We start from the raw sequence: 20,205 nt of genomic DNA on the forward strand, positions 1-20,205 counted from the left end.
AATAAATTAAAGAGGGAATTGCAGTTTAACAATTTCACAGAAGCATATGAGATCTGTGTACTTGTTAATGTTGTCTAAGCTCCTGGAAGCACACAAGGCCCTAATTGCTTTTCCTAAATCTGACTTTCCTCTCCCAGTAGCTCTTACAATTCTCTCCTTCAAGGTAGATCCAGAATCTACTTAACATCCTGGATAACTTCAGGTCCCTGTCTGCATACGAAGGATATTGTAAATTCTTCATCACTTCTGTACCGTCCGCTGAAGGTCCATCCCCCCCTGCTCCTACCTAGTCTTATCTGTAGATAATGTGAGGCACAAAGCATGGTCTAACAGCCCACTGAGAAAGGTATACTTCACCAAGATGGGCCAAGTGTGGCCACTGAATGGAATGAAAATGCAACAAAATAATGGCTATTTTGAGATCAGAATTTTAAGGTCTGTAATTTTCCCCCTCTCTTTCTGGACTTCCTGTAGGTAGCAGCAAAGTGGCAGAATTGAAGACAGCAGCTGTGGACAGAATTTCAGCTGCCTCTCAACTGCGGCCTTGGCTTGGGACTGTCTAGGAAGAAAGCAGGAGGTGTTTCTGTAGTGGCGTGGTCATGGATGAACCCCTCCTTTTTGCCCACAGAGATAAGCTGTGAGTGCATCCTGCATGGTGAACAGTACCTTGCCAGCATTGCTGAGGACACACAAAATCAGAGGGATTGAGGGTGTACTAAGCTTCTCTGTAGCCCTATTCACCTTTAAAAGGGACAGTCTCCTCACTGCCATATCCCTCTTTCATTACATTTTAAAGTTTATATCAATTAAGTCTGCATAGTTAATCTATATGATAGCTTTCCCCCAAGAAAGTTGATTTACTTCTTTTCTAAATACAATTTTCTTTAATACCACAAAATGCAGCATCCCATCAATAATGAGAAAAAGAATAGATCCTCTGCATATTTCTTGCAACAGTTGAAAATGTGCAAATAAACAAACAAAAATGCCATCACGATAAGTCTGCTCCTGCAAAAAGTACAGCTTGTTTAAAAGAATGCTTAATATTATGTGTTGTGACAGTTGCTATGGCAATAACTCTTTTTCCCCTTGTATAGCAAAGCAATTAGTTAGGAAAACCTATGGAAAGTGTTCGTAGGTGGAGGCCTTGCTGACACCTTGGGGTTCAGGTTTTGTTTTTTCCTAAGATAAGCATATTTGTTGCACCAAGAGTGGTCAGCACTGAGTAGTCTGAGAGGTGATCAGCTCTGCTGAGAGACAGAGAGAAAGAGATGTGATGAACTCCAGGAAATAGCACATTCAGAAGATAAACATAGCCTTCTATTTTCCCATACTTTCCACAGAGCAGCGATCACGGAGCAGGTCCTGCCTGATGTTGGGCAATGAATCTCAGCAATGGGTTTCCAAATAGGAGACGTCTGGGGAAGGGTGGCCAGGGTTCAGCACACATGGCTTTCCAGTGGAGTTTTCTCAAGTGCATTCCTACCCTCAGCACTGAAGGCTGTAAAACGTACAGCCAAACAGACCCAGAAACAAATGATTTCAGAATATGATTTTACCAGTGCAGTGGAACTTACACTGTGGCTTTTCTATCATAACTGGACCTGGATGCATAAAACTTTTTAAGGAATCTGTGCAGTTCCACCTGTGGGACACACCTTCCAGGAAGGTGTATTTGAGCCCCCAGGCGCTGGGCCTTGGCTTTTAACTTTCCTGGCTCCCAGAATGCTGCAGCACCACCTCTGTTGAGGAATGCCCAGGACATTTCCTGGGCTTTTGCTCTCTCCTGGTGGAACTGAGACCCTGCAGCACAGCTGTCCTGGGACCCCATGCCAGAGCTGAGCCCACAGGCTCCCAGGTGCCTTTGCTATACTTTCTTTTCTCCAGTTAAGTGATGCTGCAAATTTGCAGATCAGTTTTTCAAAAACATTTGTCAGTGGAAGCAAACCAGGAAAAGAGATCTCAGTTTCTTTTGAGCTTTCGTTTGATGCTTTGTTTACTACATTAAACATGCATGTGTAAAATTGTATGTTTAGATATGTTTCACTGACTCATGTCTGGCAGTGTTAGAAGCTCCTGTGTTGCCTGAGATCCTTCTTCTCTCCCTACCTTTTGCATGCTGCCTCCTTCTCCAGAACACAGGAGCCCAACTTGTTTCTCTCTTTTCTTCAGCAGCCAATTAAGGATCCCAGTGAAAAATAAACAGCTATGTCTACTCTCATTAGTCAGGCAGCCTCATGTTCCACCTCAATGTGCAATGAAATCCAGACGATCTGTCGCATAGTACTACCTTCACTGGTTTGGTTCAGACTTGAAAAGTAAGTTAGCCCTGAACTGCAGCCAACTTCTAGTCCATTAGTGGCTTCCACGCAAAGTGTCTGGTATCAAACACAACTCACAAATTGTATATAGCTTTCCCCATAATTAAATTCCTCCACTCTTCCTCTTAGGTCTCTGGAAAAATGTTAGAAGATTTTTCTAATTATTATTATTATTTTTCCTGAGTTAAAAGAGCTGATAAAATATGGAGCACTTAAATTAAAACAGGCAGTAGTCTCCCAGAAAGGAGAGGATGGGAGACACCACCGCAGGAGAGCCACTGCTGTCTGCAGGAAGATGTTGAGGACACCTGATCAGGATGCTGGGAGGAGCAGGGGGGTAAGAGCAGCAGAGTAAAAGAGAAGAAAGCAAAGGGAGCTGCTGGCAAAACCAGATTGGGATTGGGGGTCAGGACAAGCCTGCAGAATTTGGACGAGGATAGGGCAGTCATTACAACTGTGCCTGGCCTGACAATCTCTAAAAGTCAAGTTGTTGCTTACTGAATGCCCAGATTACCCCATCCTCCAATATTTTTAAGTCTGCATGAGGGAATTGAGCCCTGGTGTTTAACATTAGAGGCAGTTATGTGAACATCACAGATTTAACACAAGGATTTTGGTGGCAATGCCTTGGTATACCAAGGTGATTCTCTGACGTATACCTCAAGATCACTCCACACACTTGACACTAGTCTCTGTATCAGTAAAATTCCCTGCTGGTATAAATAGACACTCTCACACTTGCTGCAGTGGGATTTGGTGTATTTATAATGGTGGGGAATTTATTTCCATTCAGTGAGTCCTTAAAGAAAAAGATAGACAAGGAAAAAGTACAATTTTTTCTCTTCTTGTCCATCAGTTTCTAAACATAAACATTTTCTCCTGTTCCGTAGTGTTTTAAGACCAGAACAAAGGGCTGGCGACAGTAAGCACAGCTATGTGCTAATTTATAACTGCTCAGAGTAAAAGGCAGCTCCAGCTGACAGTAGCTTCAAAAAAAAATTGTGCCTCCTGTAAATTAGAGTAAGGGAACTGATCACTGAAGGTAAACAGGTGATGAAATACTTCATTAGTACCTCATTTGTAATTTATGTCTGCTGAAGTAGTTGACAAAGAATCAAAACGTAAGTGGTAGATTTCTCAGAAGTGCAGCCTTTGAGGTCACTGAAGTGGATTAATTATAACCCAGTGTAAAGCACAGCCTGTCTCTGTGTCAATTACCAGTATTTGATAACTGAAATTATGTCAAGCTCTGTTCTTCTTCAAGATGCAGCCACACATTTTAAAATCATTATGACTGTAAGCATGAGCTTCACATAGCTAATGAGTTCAGCTCATTTATTAAAGTTCATTTTGACTTAGCAGATAGAAGTTCAGATTCAGAGGGGAGTGGGTGGCAAGGGATCCAGTTCTGCAAAAATAAACGCCTTTCCTTATCCCCTCTCCCAATCATGTGCGGGAGAAGTGAATTTAGTTCACTTGCCAAGGAACCATTTAAATGCACTGTAGAAGAAAGAGTTGACGGAGTCAGCAGCTATTAAATATGACCTCCTTCTAATGGCTATCAGAGCTCCAATTGTTAAGTGAAAATGTTGGGCCTAATGGACTACCTGCTGTTCATATTCCTAACAGCACAATGACTGATGAAGTACCTCTACCACAGCCTGGGATTTGCTTTCCCCTCTTCCTCCCTTATTCACACTCATCCCAGGAAGAGTAAAAGTATTGGATAGGACTCGATAGCATCTGGTTGTGTGTCACCAAAGCCTACCACAACCTCTTTGGTGAGTAACTCTATCTTTCTGTGGCTGGTCAACCTGCTGCTGCAGGAGTCCCCGCATCCCCACACGCACAATGTGCGAGCGGTGTTTTGGGGTTTGCTTTGATTTCCTGGTGCAGAAAGCAGCCAACGCACTGGGTTGGCATCAGTGAACTGATCTCCAGAACACCTAACGCTGCTGTGTTTCACATCCGCTTCATGCACTGTGACCAGTGCTGCAGATTCCCACCTCCAGGAGATATTAGGCCAGACCTCGGCTGTACTTTCAAACAGGGTGGTTCCAGCTTCAACGGGGTTCAGGCTTTGGCCAAAGGCTGAGGAACAGTGTTTGGTCTAGTGGGATATTTGGTCACGGTACCCTGCTTTCACCTGAAGTATCTCAACAGTAAGTGTCTCTTATGGAAGTAGGTGGTAACATATGATCCCATTGTGTAGGTAATTTTTTATTCTTTTTTTCTCTGACTAAGTGATATACAGTCTGGGTTCAGACAGTGTTTTCAATGGAATCTCACATTCGTCAAGGCTGTAACTTTATACAAAGCCTTTCATATTCAAATATTCTTCAGCAATCCTTTTAGAAAGCAGAAAGTTAATTCTTTGAGGTGGACATAATATAGTCACAAGATTTTCTTCTAAATAATAAGTTTCTTTTTAAGATTAACAACATGTGGTGCTAATGTTTAAAGTACAAATTTTAGTTTGTCAGTGCAACTCATCATTCCTTATTACACATTGTGAAATCATTTTAAGATTCCTTGCACATCTCTACGCCAAAAAAATATCTGACAACCACCCAAGACCTCTACCATGGAGTCCAGAGTAACTATACAGCTGTGACCTTAGCTATAGAAGTCTAACCTGAACTGCGTGAAAATAATTGAGGAAAAGATTTGTGTCTTTAATTTAATAATACTCTATTTTCTAATTGAATTGAACACTTCAATTTGTTGTTGTTCATATTTTTAGTACCAGGATAATATGATGATTGATTTCAGAAGCACCTAAATGGATTAGGTACGTGAAGAGATAGATTGAACAGAATATCCACCACAGGGTGGTTTTCTGGCCCTACTGAAATTAACAAAAGTTATAGCATCTACATCAATGCATATGGGATTTCAAATCTCATATTTTAACCTCCACTGTTTCAGGAAAAATATTTTATTGGATAAACAGCCAGAATGTTGAAACAATCCCTCCCTAAATGTTTTGCAGCAATAATGACACTGATTTCTCCATAGCATCAATCAAACTGGAACACTTAAAAATGCTCATTTCAATATAAGTAAGTAAAAATGTGTTGCAGATTGGAAATGAGGGAAGAGAATTGGTATGCAGGGTATTATAAGCTATGTCTAGACTTACCTGCTAGGAAAAACGATGGCTCCTGTCCAGCCCACACCTCCAGTTTTCTTTTCTGTGAAAACCAGATTGTGGGAAGGTAGGAGGGAAGAAGGAGGGACAGCTGGTGCGTGCCTGTGTTTTGTCCCAGTAGGGAGCTGGGAGGTGAGAAAATGCAACTGGAAAGTGGAAAATTCTCCCCACATCCCTCATCTAGATACAGCTACGTGCCCACAGTGACCAAGGAAATGGCTTTTTCATAGGAATTCAAAAGTGTTTCCACCTTTTCCACTCGTTCTGTTAAACATAGCTTTATGGATTCAGACTTTTCAAAAAGCTGGGCAATAGATGAGGTTATTCCCCTCTGTGCTACACTGTAATGGTACTCCATTTGAGATGAACTCAATAGCTCTGATGACTCACAGCCAGGCTTTTACGCAGGTGCAGATTTGCAAGCTCCCTGTGCACAAAATGAGCTCCTGCATGGCACCAGAGCACTGGGCACATTTCCCAAAAATGCCCACCACCTCCTCGTTCCTATTCTGCCAAGTGAGATCAGTTTTGATAAAATATCAGAAATGAAACCTGTGGAAAAACAAACAAAGAAACAAAAAACCCAGACGACCCACAGTGTCCTATTCTCTTGCTGAACTGGACATAGATTAAGAAATGCAGGTAGAAAGATTTAGGTTTCTCAGGCTGCTGTTCACACTTTGTGCCCATTTGAGCAGAAATGAGTTCAGGGCTGGCAGGAGCCTGTGCACCTCCAGGAAAGGTGTTCGGCTGCCCCAGCCTGGTGAGGGGAGCGACAGCTGGCGCCCTGGGATGGGACAGGATGGGATGGGGCGGGCGGGAGCAGATGGCCCCGAGCGGCCGGGCTGGCGTGGGGACAGATGGCAACACGGGACAGCTCGGGAAAGGGACATATGGTCACACGGACTTGGCACATCCTTACGCTGGTCCCAATTACAGGGCTGGGTTCGCCTGCGGGAAGGTAGAGGGCTTTAACCTCTTCCCGTCCCTCCTCGGGTACACCGTGGGTCAGAGGATGTGGCTGTGGCTGTGTGCTGTACAGTACACCAGGGATGGGGACACTGTTGAGCCTTTCCAAATGTTTATCTCAGCTGTTTTTTTCAGTATCTAACAAGCTTTTCCCCTTCTCACACTTACTTTTATACATTGGTTTTCATCAGCACATGGGCGATCAGAGGTGGAGAAGGATGAAGGGCAACGTGTGTGCTGCTGAAATTTAATGGGCTGGTCCAGCACACTGCCATCTCCTTTGAGATGTGGAAGATAAATGGATTTGCCTGCTCATCATCTCAGGGAGCTGTTAAGTATCAAAAATACTTAACAGGAAGAAAACCATAAAAGCATGTAACACCACAAAATATACATTGTATATTCCCCCTCAAACTTTTAATTTTGAGATGTTAAAGGCACTAACCAAGAAATATGCTTCAGTTCTGAGCTAGCTTTTTAGGCATAAATACTTCTTCACCACTAACCACTAACTACCACATTGCATGTGTGAAGCATAATTAAGAAGAATAATAAATTAGGAGTTGGATGTCTTCCCATGTCATTTTGAATATGGATGGCAAAATTAAAAAGTTTTACATGCTGAAAATTATGGAATGTGCTTATATACACAAGCCTAATATTTGTCAGTATGTCTTAACGTATTTCATTGTCTTAATACAAGCTGTACACCCAGAAATTACATCTTTCGGGACTATTTTAAATAGATGCATGGGAATTCATTTAGTTTGGTCACATTAAACTGCTGAAGGAGTCAGGAGATGACACATACAGCATAGCCTGCTTCCCTGGTGAGAACTGGATGAGATTTTTTTTTATAGAGAACATTAAGTGTATTGAGAAAATTGCATTCACCATATTACACTGTACCTTTTATAACCATTGTCATTGCACTTTTCACTTTTCCAGCATACTTCATCAACTCTTTCATCACCTCTTTTATTGAATACACTATTAACAGAGCAACATCCATTACAGAAATACAGGAATTAATTAACTTGCAGCAGTTGAGATCTCTGGACACTGAATATAACAGATTTAGTGGTCATCTCACTAAGACTAATTTGCTGCCCAAAGACAAAAGTGCGCAATCACCGAACACTGTAGATTGAAGGATGTGTTAATAGGATTATATCCCTTTCCATTTTTTAAATTTTTTTTTTTTTGGGGGGGGAGGGGGAGGTGGGGGGGTAGAAGCGGTGATAAAGTTACAAAGTTAAAAATGATACTTCAGGCTTGGGAAGAGTTTTCATTTATTCTAGAGGAGGTTAACCTAAACTGTGAAATTCATGTAGATGAGGATTTGGACTACTCCAAAAATGCAGTAGTGTACAGAAACAGATTTTTATGATCCTATCTTTGCTAAGCCAAGTTGTAAAATATTTGCCGTTTATCTCTAGAATATATATTAGCAGGTAGAGAATCAGTGTTAAGATGGAGATTTGCACTTTGAAATCCCTCTGAGCCAGGTTTGCTCATGCCTTTTACTTTTCTTTTACTTTTTGTGAAAGAGGATTTTCATGGTTATTGCAAGGGAATTATTTCAGGCATTCAAGAAATACAAAAGGATTTATTTTTATATTTTTTAAGAACTATACATTGACATTGTGACAAATATCAAAAACATCCTGTAAAGACTGAAAGTTAGTCTTGGTGCATCTACTTTGAAACCAGTATGATTAATATAGATGGATTTCCTGGCAGTAACAATACAGAGGGAAACTCCTCTATCTATCAGTAGCTTGATTCTAACTGATGCTGAATATTATCTTTAAAATGATACATGTGTGTATGAGTACTTGATTACTTTTCCTTCTCAGGCTGGTATCCAAGCACTGAAAGGTCAGTCTCAATTGATGCAGGTTGGGATAGTGACACTGACAGAGATGAAGCTACACTGACTGATAGGCACCAGTGACCCAACCAAAGATTAATGTTTGATGATTATTTTGTCTAATATAATTTCTACAAAAAGTCAGTCTTCTACTGACTACTTTCCCTGTGTTTTAATTAAAGTCTTTCCAAACTCAGAATATGTATATATTTTTATGCATATTTTTTATTTTTTATTTATTTTTATTTTTATTTAATATTTATTTTTATGTTATGCATATTTTTTTTATATTTGCTTATAGTTAGGGTAGATTGTCCCTGTATTTCAGAGCTGTGAATGTCTCTCAGTATCATTGTCCTCCTTTTTACAGATGTATGTATTCTGCTCCATTTGAGTGACCTTTGGATGATACCAAGAAATTATAGAGCTTATAAGGTAGAAATCCCTCCGTAGAAACATCCTGAATCATTTTCCTCTGGGAAGAGTTCTTCCCAAATGCAGTTTCAATAGGATGTTGTTGCCTCAGGAGAATGGCTGAGAAGATCCACAATTTATTTTGGTAGTTTCAGGCAACATTCTGTCCAGAGCATTTGAAAGGCCCCAAATCCACAAAATATAAGAATGAAAATAAATGTTTTCATAAGCAAAGCACCATGGTTAGTAATGATGCTTCCAATTTGCAACATCCCAGAAAGACGAATGACCTCGCTTATATTTGTTATTTTAGTTTTTCTAAGGGATGTATGACGAATGATATCTTCCAAATATATTCATGAATAATAATGTAATTTTAATGATACTGCATCTTTGTGTACAGCAGATGATTATGAAGAATGCCAACGGGGACTGATAACCAGGTCCAGTAATTGAAATGTCTACAAACAATACTATGCAGTGGCTTTGCACATTTCAGGACTACCCAGGAACCAATCTCTGTCCTGAAAATGGTAGACTGCCTACAGCTATCATTCCAGCTATTTCTGTGTAATGGTAATAGCTCTGGAATGACATCTGACTTGAAGCAGCCAGGTATTAAAATACCAGACAAGCACGGTTGCCCGTACCTGACTGTACTACACGAGCAGTGATATGTGGCAAACTGCCACAGCAATATGTCCCTTCAAGAAGTAGCCTCTCCAAAAGGCAAAACTTCAAGTAAGTTTGGTACTCAGTAAGGTATATTCTCTCATATCCAGCTGTAACAGGGAGTTGTGTGTTGTTTTGCTCTTCTTTTAGCAGTTGCACAAATAATGGTGAAATACTGGAAACAGGAAGGTAAGAAAAAATATACAGATTCTGTTTAGAGTATCTGCAAAGTAAATATGAAGTATCCCCAAACCTAGTGTTTTTTACTTTAGAAATGTAGTCTGATTTCATCAAAGGTAGAAGTGAAATTCCCACTAATGTTTCATTCGGACCATTCTGTCTTCTCAGTCCTGTGTAACTACTGAGCTTCTTTCTGGGCCCATATTTTTGGAAATAATGGAAATAACTTAGATGAAATTAAAGCTTCATTTTCTTGGGCATAATCCACAAGCCTCAGGAGTAGCTGATGAAATATCCTTGCATTTTTAACCAATTGCACTAATCCAGTCAACACCATAATTGCACTCAGAATCCCTTAGGCCTAATTTGAGTGTAAGGAAAAGCTACTGTGCTATTGTTAAACTCCTTGGGTTTAATTTTTTACCAGCCAATAATTACAAAACACAGGAAATGACATGGTGAATGATGGAACTATTTTGAAGTGCAAATTTATGAAGCAGCTGCAGCAAATAAAGTGGTAATTTAATTAGGCTTATGTCCTAAAGCTGAGGTGTAGTGAAGAACATTTCTGAGATACAAGCTAATTCAAATCTGGAATAATAATCCCACATTTAGTAATTTTAGTGCTATAGCTCTGTTAATTACAGCATATTAGCAAAATAATGAGATAATTAATCTTCAAATGCAGGTCTTGTCTACATGCATATTACAGAAGAATTTGACTTATCCTTTCTTTGTATGTTTTTCCAAGAACAAGTTATGACTAATTTAACCTAGAGAAACCCTTCCTCACCAAAATACCTGGATTCTTTTCTTTTCCAAACCTATCAGGTTTCGGACAACTAGTTCTTTGTTTAAACTAGAAAATACTTTCATAATAGAAACTGTGAGAAGAATCTCAAAAGGTATTAAGTTCATCTTATTTGTCAGCTCAAGACTATTGCATCTACTGCTTTTCCTTTCATAAGTAGAACGTATAGACTACGACTGAGCTACTTAATCTTTCCTTCTACACTGATTTTTTTTGTGTAGTACAGTGGCTTTTATCTGCATTTTGAAAACACGTGTTTTTACAAGCAGATAGCTGTTAGCACGTTGCACGCAATGTATTTTGTACATTAAGCACAGTGCCACAAAATATTACTTTTTAGGAAAGGTTAATAGTCATAACTTCAACAGATTTCCCAGTGAAGTATTTAATGCTTTCAGCTGACATTCCATTCTGTCCAAAGAAAAGTCAACATCACCTTCAATAAAGGCATACTTTTTGTTTCTGCTTGTGTGTATGCTCAGCTACACAAGTCATCTGTTGTATGACAGGTGTGCTTCAATCTTTTCACACTGCATCTGAAATACTCTGCATTTTTGGTGGTCCTATCCACTGCAAAACGTGGATTTCCCATTTGCTTCATTGTGTTATTCACTTGCCTTACAAGTCTGTATCAGTTTGTTTCAACCAATTTTATGACCGCCATGGAGCATTTTGAGTTTTCAGTATTTAACACTTCCTGTTACTTTTATCACTGTATACAACTGAACCAGCTTTTCACATTTTGCACCTCACTTCCACACGCTGTTTCACTGGGTCCAGAAGCACTGCTCAGGTCAGGTGAGAAGGGTTTGGCTCACTGGGCTCATAGTCATAAATATCACATTCAAAAGCGTCAGTTTTAGGGCCACAAAGGCTAACGTGTTAAGTAACTGCATTAAAGGAGACTTTTATCCTCCCTGGTAGATGAAAAAAAGATGTAACACTGGCAAAACAAAAGAGGAAGGAAAACATCATATGTGGAAGAGCAAGTCTTTGTATCTTTTGTTCCATCTTCCACATTTAGTTGGCTCCCCTTTGAGGAGCTGATGAGATCTGCTGCTCCTAAAAATGGTGGCCCAAATTCAACAGACTGGAAACTATGCACTTCCTCTCTAATAATAGGCAGTGGCGTAGGGAGTGTGTGGCTTTAAATCATTTTACCTAAATGAGAATCACATAGTGTTTGTCTCATGTAATTGTTGGCTTTGTAAAGTCAACTGGAGAACTGCTATCTGTAGAAAAAGACTAATCCAAACAATCCAGATGTTTGTATTCAAATCCTACTTCACTGGAAATCTTGGAGGATGATAAAAAACCCTATATCCCTACTAAATATTCCTGTCTAACACTGTAGAGAAACATGAATGAATAAATGCATATATTTCAGGATGAGGGAGGAAATGGTAAACTAAGAATGCTGACTGTTGTTTTTTCACTGTATCCTTGTGGCCTGAGTCACAGCAGGCCTAGGGAATGGGTCAAATGCTCTGTAACTGCCACTGTATCTTGTAGTCCTCTCTTTGCTAAATGAGCTGCAGTTTTAGGCTCTGGGCATGACTCAGGCAATGTATAGAAGCTGCAGCTTCCCACTGCAATAAAGGGCTCAGAAGAAATGAGAAGACTTCACTCCAATGCATGCTGTACTCTCCTACATGGAGGAAAGAAAGATCAAAACAAAACCAAAACAAGGGGTCAGCAAAGAATGTCACTTTCTACATATCTAGTGCAATTTTTTTTTTTTTTTTTTTTGGGGGGGGGAACCAATGGCATTATTTTCTTAAGCTTAACTTTATATTTGAGGGATGAAACCCTCTGAATTCCCAAGTTCTTATTTGTCTGTGACAAGTCTCATGATGGAGAAAAGTATATCGCCTAATTTATTTATTTATTTATTTATTTATTGTGATGGTAGATGGTAATTTTTGCACTGAAACATTAATCTCAGTAATGAAAAACCTGAGCCACAGTTACAGTCAGAGCTCCAGAGCAAGAGGAGAAGTTGCTATTGCTCTTCTTAGACAGAGACAGCATGTACAATCCACTGTGTGTCAAGTGAAAAAAAAATAAAAAATTCTTCTTCTGGTTTGTTCACTTAGCTGAAGTGTGCGGTGATAATCCTGGTACAAAAAATGAGATCTTTCTGCAATCCTCCTTTCCTGTCCTGTGGGTGTGAGCGCTCACTGTCAGCTGCTGACAGTGGGCAGAGGGAGCGCTCGGTGCCTCCACAAGCTAATTTTGCAGAAGGTTGAATTGGAGACAACTATAGGACACAGTTGCCTTCATGTGGTAAGAACCTTTCTCTATGAAGCCTCTTTCAAAAAGCTGAAAATGGCAAACAGGAATTTCGACTTTCCACCATTCCTGCTGTTACCAGTCTTCTTATTGCACCCTCCTCCTGCCCACACAGACCTACAGATTGAGGAGGGAAAAGCAGGCTTTTGGGGATACCTCAGCTTAGTCTATAGTTTAAAAATTGCAGTGTGGGTTGTGGAAAGAGACAGCCAAGATCTTGTGTCACTGTAGTGGGCTGAAGCAGGATACAAGCATGTCTACTTTTATCACTTGTCTGAAGCTAAGTGGTGGATCGTGGTAAAGTGAAAGCAGTTCAGTTCAATGGTGGATTACTTTTGCCCAAAGCCTAAACCTAATTCTGAGGTAACAACACTTGTTTGTCTTTTCCGTAAGTGTTATGGGTTTAAAAATTCTTTATATTTTCAGTAAAGTTGTTTCACTCAGAGACTTGCAACAGACAACCAAGGAGAATTGACTGTTGGGTGGCACTGACACAGGGCACTAGCTGAGCATTTTATGATAGGCCTTCCCCTTCTGCAGTGCCTTTTTCCCACAAAGCCAACAGACACCTGAATGCCCTCCAACCTCCCAATAAAAGATGTAATATGCAATAAAAAAAATAAATTGTTCCATTTGTTCTCCAGAGGCATTGTAATCAGATGTATAACATTTGGTGACTCCCACCGGCATGGAGAATGCATAATTTGACTTACTAACCCCATAGTCTTCAAACAGGTGTCAAACTGTTGTAAATGAATCACAATTTACAGTCATATGCTGTTTTTCATGCACAATTACTTGATTTCATAATACCACATATCCTGCTAATACTGGAACTGCATTTTCAATATAATCCCACTATTATGCAAAGGAAATACTTAATGTCATTTTTCTTCAATACAGTGCACCATCTTCATTATTAACTTCCCCTTAGAGATATTTAATGTAATATTTGGAATATTTGGGGAGAGAGCCAGTCCATGGCTGAGACTTTCAAACCTGCCATCTGGTTTCCATTTCAAAAATGAGGAGGGTCTCTAATCTGGTTTACACCAAATGTCCAGGATTCTCACTCTTTGTCACTGAGGCAGCCAACTGGCGACAATAACAGAGAAAAATGTCTTAGTAGAAAAGTGTTTACAAGAACTGTAAGGTTGTGTCCCTTAAATACACCCTTCCTTTCCAGAAGGTACTTCTCAAAATGCCATAATCCTTTTTGTTTTGCAGGTCTTTATACTCCGGGATCATTTTCAATTCTTCTTCCTCCATTGCACCACACATCCAGTCTTTTGTCTAGCTTTCTTCTTTTTTTCTTACTTAACAGAGATTTCTACCTGACTTTAGACTCCCTTTCAATTGAAGCTACCAGTCAAGAAGCAAAAGCCATAGCTTGAAGAAGAGAAACAATCTTCAGTTTTATGACCAAAAAATTGGTTAGTTATGGGATGCACAAGCTTCGAATTTTATGGTCTCAGTTGGGATTTATTTTGGAGCGATGCTTGGAATGGTTTTTGCAGTCATTAGCATAAAGTGGAAGAGTACCCTCTGTGGATTTCGGTGTTTTCCCACAGGTACGTGAACTGAGTGCAGCTGCTGAAACGATTTGGCCCCTGATGCTATCCCAGCCTCTGTGTGCTCTTCAGAATGACTGACCTTGATCAGAAGAAAGCAAAGACAGCACAGACAAAACTGAAGTGTTGGTGTGACGGCAGAGGCATAGACTGATTATCTCAAGATGGTACATATCCTTGTTAAAATGTGTAACCAACTGGAGCAAACAATACCTAGTAATGATCTCCAGGACTTCTAATGAAAGACAGCATACCTCAAACACTAGACCTGGTCTCAGGAGACCTGCTTCATCCTCTCTCCTTCATCTGTGAGCTGTGTTTTGCAGTCATGCTACTTACAGCTCTCTGTGCCTCCATTTTTCCACTTGCAAAACACAGGCGGTGATTCATTCCCCTTTTATGAACAAATTAAAAGCGAGCACTGTTGTTGTAGCAGACAATAGCAGACAACGCAGACAATAGCACATATTCAGAGATAAAAGATACAGAACCCCTTCAGAAATGCCTTCCAAAAAAATCATACAGGAACACAAACAGAAGCACACAGCACAAACTAAGGTAATCAACCAGACATGGACATGCGTTGTAGGATTATAACTCAACTGCCTCATGGTGTGTTTGGATTTTGTCTTCTTGGAAACAACCATTCTTCTAAAATTAAAACGTTTTTAGTCATGTTACAAGTAGGGATTGATTTTCATGAAGTACATTGATTTTTCAGGGAGGTTGGGAATGGAAACCTGATACCAATGAGATTACAGTGAGCTGTTTTCTCTCCAGGGGTGAGGCAGCAATTCAGCAAAGTATTTAAGTGTGTAGCTAATTTCAAGCATTTAAATAGTCCCAAAATAATTTCCTGTAGAACTCTTCCCAACACAAAGCTGTGGAGGCCAAATGTTGTCAAAATGTGCCATCCAAATCCACTTTCCTTTATTTTACATTAACTTTCAACAGTGGCTTTTTACTTCTCTCTATGGAAAGTGAATTTTATACTGTCATACAATTAGATAGATCAGCAAACTCTGATCAGTCCTAAAGGTATTCTATTTCATACTGAACTCGGCACTGTTAAATACAGGACAGAAAAAGATTATCCAAAATTTCCTTAAATTATGCCAGCAGAAAGGAGATTAAATGATGTAGGAATCTGTATGTTTCACAGCAGAATTATATCTTCTCCAGCAGATGACTTTGTGTGGGTGTGACCAGAGAAAATCCTGTGCCTATTTCTTCCAAGCAGATAGTGTGGCAAGACTTGTGTGATCCATAAAACAAAAGACTACTCTGAATCTTTTTTTCATCTTTTACCTTTTCCTAGAAGACACAGGGCCCTAATGTGTTCCTCGAGCTACTTCCTTTCTTCTCTTCTTCCTTCATACTATATTGGTTCTCTCTCTCTCTATTTTTTTTTTCCTTCCTCCCAGTAATATGTGACACTTGCTGGAACTGAGCAAGGATACATCACAATACATCTTGTACTAAGTCCTCATGGGCCTGTGTGCCCCAGGGGGGATTTTCCAATGTAGTTATTCCTCTGCTAGCACAAGAGTCTGTGTACCAAACTCTACTGCATGATTTAGAGACGTCTTAAGAGAGTTTACACATGAAATAGCAAGCACTATAAGCACCAAAGTTGCTTGGACAGCAGCTGCCTAATGGGGCTGAAACCCTGATCCAGTCAATAACCACAATATTCTCATTAAAGCTTTGTTTACTCTGCTCATAAAGAAGTTTACTGACTTGAACAGAGAAGAAAATTCCCTTCCAAAAGGGAATTAGAGTGTCAAAACCTGCTATGCATGAGATTGGTGAATGTGGTCTCTATGCTCTTTCCCTGAAATAGGGAACTCAAAGATGCTTGACACTTGTACAGTTTCCAATTATGCTTCCTCATGCTTTTGTGCAATACTGGAAACCTGAGCTGCTGCACCGAGGCACACTACAACCTAAGAGAGTTCACAGCGGACAGGCGATGACAAAATGTCCCACAAGGGCACAAACAAACAAACAAACAAATAAATAAATCTAAATGTATATCTTAAAAAATGATGGATCAACCTTGGGAAGGGTTCTATAGCAGAGATCAGACCTCTGTTCCTCAGCTATGTAACACAAAACTTCAGTACTTCAGTCAGAGAAATATCTCACTACATGGTAAGTGCAGAAGGCTGCTCTCCTCCATCTGGACCAAGCCATGGAGATCTGATATATGCTAAGGCCATGGCAGGAGCATGAGATGAAATAGAACATCCTGAGGCATTCATCTTATTCATATTCAAATAGGATTCTTCACTGTTTTCTTTCTTTGAAGGTTTACAGTCTCAAAACATGCAGAATATTGTAGTCTGAGAGTCACTAGAAAGGTGAGCAATAGTTTGTCAGGTAAACTAGCACATCGGTGTATAAAGAAAGGCGATTGGAGTTGGAAAGGTGCCTTTGGATTTGGTTTTGCTTACAATGATACAATAAGGTTTGGGCTTATGCTGAAATTGGCTGCCTTGCCAAGGGCTATTTTTACAGGGAGTTACTGTGGAAAGAAGCCAATTAGACATAAAAGAATATTTAAAAGTGAAAAAAATGCTTTCAGTGGATACGGGGAAAGTGTTCTCTTGAGAAAACAAAGCACATGCCTAATCATTTGAGCCATATTCTTCCCTCAGTTACACAAGTGTAAAAACAGATTCTTTCCAATGGCTTTGAATGAATTATTTTGCTTTCAACTGGGGGCAGAATCAGGCTTATTTTGTTCATTGGATCTGTTTAAAAATACAAAAAACATGAGCTTTATTGCCAAACATGAATATGCACTGGACCACCTTCTATGTTGGCTTCATCTATGTAGGCAGCAAAAACTATAACCCCTTTTTACCCTGTCCTGTTTTGTTTCTTTTTAATTAAAACATGAAAATTATATAGATATACAAAATCTGTTTTGGAGTATGTGGTGGTTTCTTTCTGTATGGGAAAGTCATTGGGTTTTATTCTGTTTTCATATACAGTGTGATTGCTGCTCTTTTCACTGTTAATGTTGCTAGTTTTTGCTTAATTTGGAGCTGGATTTCTTTAATCAAAAGTTTACAGTTGGAACAGATTTTGATTTTCAATGCGTTGTGGGACACACTCAATGCGGATCACTTGTATGTTTGTGTGTGTGTGTGTGCGTGCACACAACACACATTAACAAGTAATAAAAGATATCTCTGGTTCATTTACACAGTGGAGATCAGATTATGAAAGGTTAAACCATTAAACAAATGCTAATGCACTCTGATGCCTGGACCTTGTCCAATAGTACCTGCAGCAGCTGTCAACCTAATTAAGCCAGATGTGTGTTAAGCGTAAACGGACCTCCCAGGAGGAACAATAACAGATTTTAGGTCCTTAGGGGGCTCAGGGCACCAATGCATATAGTGTTACTGAAGGAAACATCACCCCTACCTTGTGAGTTTTCTGCTCATTAGTACCATCCTGATTGTACTCTTCAGAGACTGGGCTTGGGGGAGGAGAAACCTCTTTTCGTTCCAGCTAAGGCCAGCAAGAATGCTCATTTTCAATTGATTCTGGCAGTCATGACATTTACTCAACACTCTAATCTCTATTTTTTTAACCTCTACTTTACTCTGTCTGTAGCGTATTTTAAAAGTGACATTTATGCTATGCCAGGTTTGCCAACCCTTTAAATATGTGTGCAGACCATAAGCTGATAGAGAGGATCTTAATAAGCCTTTTAATATTAACAATCAAGAGAAATCAGAGCGGGGAAATAATAGGTAATTATGAGCATGCAGTGTGCCATAATATGTTATAATAAAAAAAAAAAAAAGAAAAAAATCCTTTTATGGTGTGAAAATATTATGGGAAACTAACAAAAAGCATAGTAATATTTCAAACCTGCTGAAACTTGCAGCCGAATTGTTTCTTGTGTGCTGTTAACAGCAATAAGTCCAGGAGAAAGAGACTAGAGAAGGAGACCTGCAGACTTTCACAACTAGTCAAGGAAGGACAAGTCTCAGAGACTTCCTGAACTTAGCACCTGCTTTCTCACTCACTTCACAGTCAAGTTGTGGCATATCTTTCCAAAGAAGCAGAACAAACTCAGAAAGTAGTATCACAGAATAAAATGGAGTGTGGTTTTGCTGGGCCATATCAACTGTGATTAACAAGAAGTGCTCAACCAATTTCCTGGGAAGTCTGTCCACCTCCACTGCCTTCAGATCTAGCCTTCAGTTCTCCTCATGTCACCTGTGATGATCCAATAAAGACGTGTGGTGCCATGTTGCCTTTAACAATCCATCACCTGTAAGTTTGCAATAGTTTTATTTTTTTCCTGGCATTCAGCATTCACTATCTATTGGGACATTAAATTCAGTAACAGCTGTACTAAAATAAATGATCATGTACTGGCTAGGCCCCTAAGATTATACATATTTTTTTAATGCCATATACAAGAATATCGTACTTTTAAAATGAGTTTTCCCATAAGATCTCCTGCTGTGAGACCAGAATATATTCCTCATGTTATAGCTGAGCACACTGGGGTGGTGCTGGGATATGAGTTGTTGTGCCAGTGTTCCTATTCAGTGCTACAAAAGTCAGAAAGCCATAGAAGATCTCTGAAGATGGCAGCTTTCTCCCCTTCCATCATTACTGAAGTGTTAAATGCACAATGTATTTGTACCCTTACTATTGCATTTCCTTGGCTTACTGACAACAAGTTGGCTAGATGAGTGTGCTAGCTTTGGTGACACTGGTTGTTAGCTTTCTATGGTCTTTTGAATCTCCATGTTGCTCTCAATACCCCCGGTTCCAGCATAAGGATGCAGGATTTGGGACTCAAATTCCATCTGTGTACTGTGGCTCTTGTTGGCCTAGGACCAGGACTCCAGCCAAGTGCTGAGCTGCAGAGTCAGTCTTTTGCTCACATCTCTTATGGAGCAAGGCTCTTGCAGTCCCTGTGGTATGGGAAGGATGGGAGGCTCTTGCCAGCAGCCGCCCCCATGAGCCCCTTCCCAAGAAAGGGAAAGGTGGTCCAGAGCATCTCAGGCTGAAGACAGTCACTCTCCCCACCACTCTTAGTGCACAAATAGTGATGACAGGAAAAGAGATGGAGGCTACACATAAGCCCCAGAGGTGGTACTAGGATGGGCAATAATATGGTTGCATCTGTTTTGGTGTGGTCCAGTGTACAAGCTAATTCTGCTGAGCTAACAAGCCTGTACTGCAGAGCCCTGCACAAATTAATCATGCTAGCTCCTTCCCAGCTGCCACGGGGACATCTATTACGGTATCCCACTGTGCCATGTAAAATGGGAGGAACACCTACTTCAGATTCATCTATTACAGCACAGGCATCTGAACCTGAAGCAGCCTTCCTATCCATCCTGTACTGGAGTAATTGCAAGTCCTTGCATCCTAATGCAGAAAGCTAAAATAGATCAGAGGGATGGCACGCTCTTTCTCCATGTTAGCTGCACAGCTAGCCTAGTTTAACTGCTCGTCTCTTCTTCTGCACTGCAGGTACCTAAGGTTTTGTAACAGGAGTTTCCCTTGCAGCTTCTGGAGTGAAAACCTTTTGGTAGGTGGGAGCTAGATGCAAAGACATTCAGCCCTGTTGGAAATAGGTCAGCTCCTGTAATGCCCAGAACAACAGCTCTAAGCAATTAAGGAACTGCAAGGTCAAATCCTTTGGTGCCTTCAGAGTCTGGCGAATACAAGAATGGGTAGCAGCTGAAGCTGAGCACAGCAGGTTGGATTGTAGATTTGAACCTAGTTTGCCAAATCCCACAAAAGGAGATAGATGTCTCTTTAGGCACCTAAATCCTTTATTTAATGAGGCTCTGAGTCCTTTAGATACTGCTGGTGAAATGCCTAATAAAGTTGCGCATAATTGCAGTGTGTGTGTACCAGTGTTTGGTCTCTGAGCAGTGTATTTTCAGTTTTAATATGTCAAT

Source organism: Cygnus olor, chromosome 1 (assembly GCF_009769625.2).
Source record: "Cygnus olor isolate bCygOlo1 chromosome 1, bCygOlo1.pri.v2, whole genome shotgun sequence".
NCBI lineage: Eukaryota > Metazoa > Chordata > Aves > Anseriformes > Anatidae > Cygnus > Cygnus olor.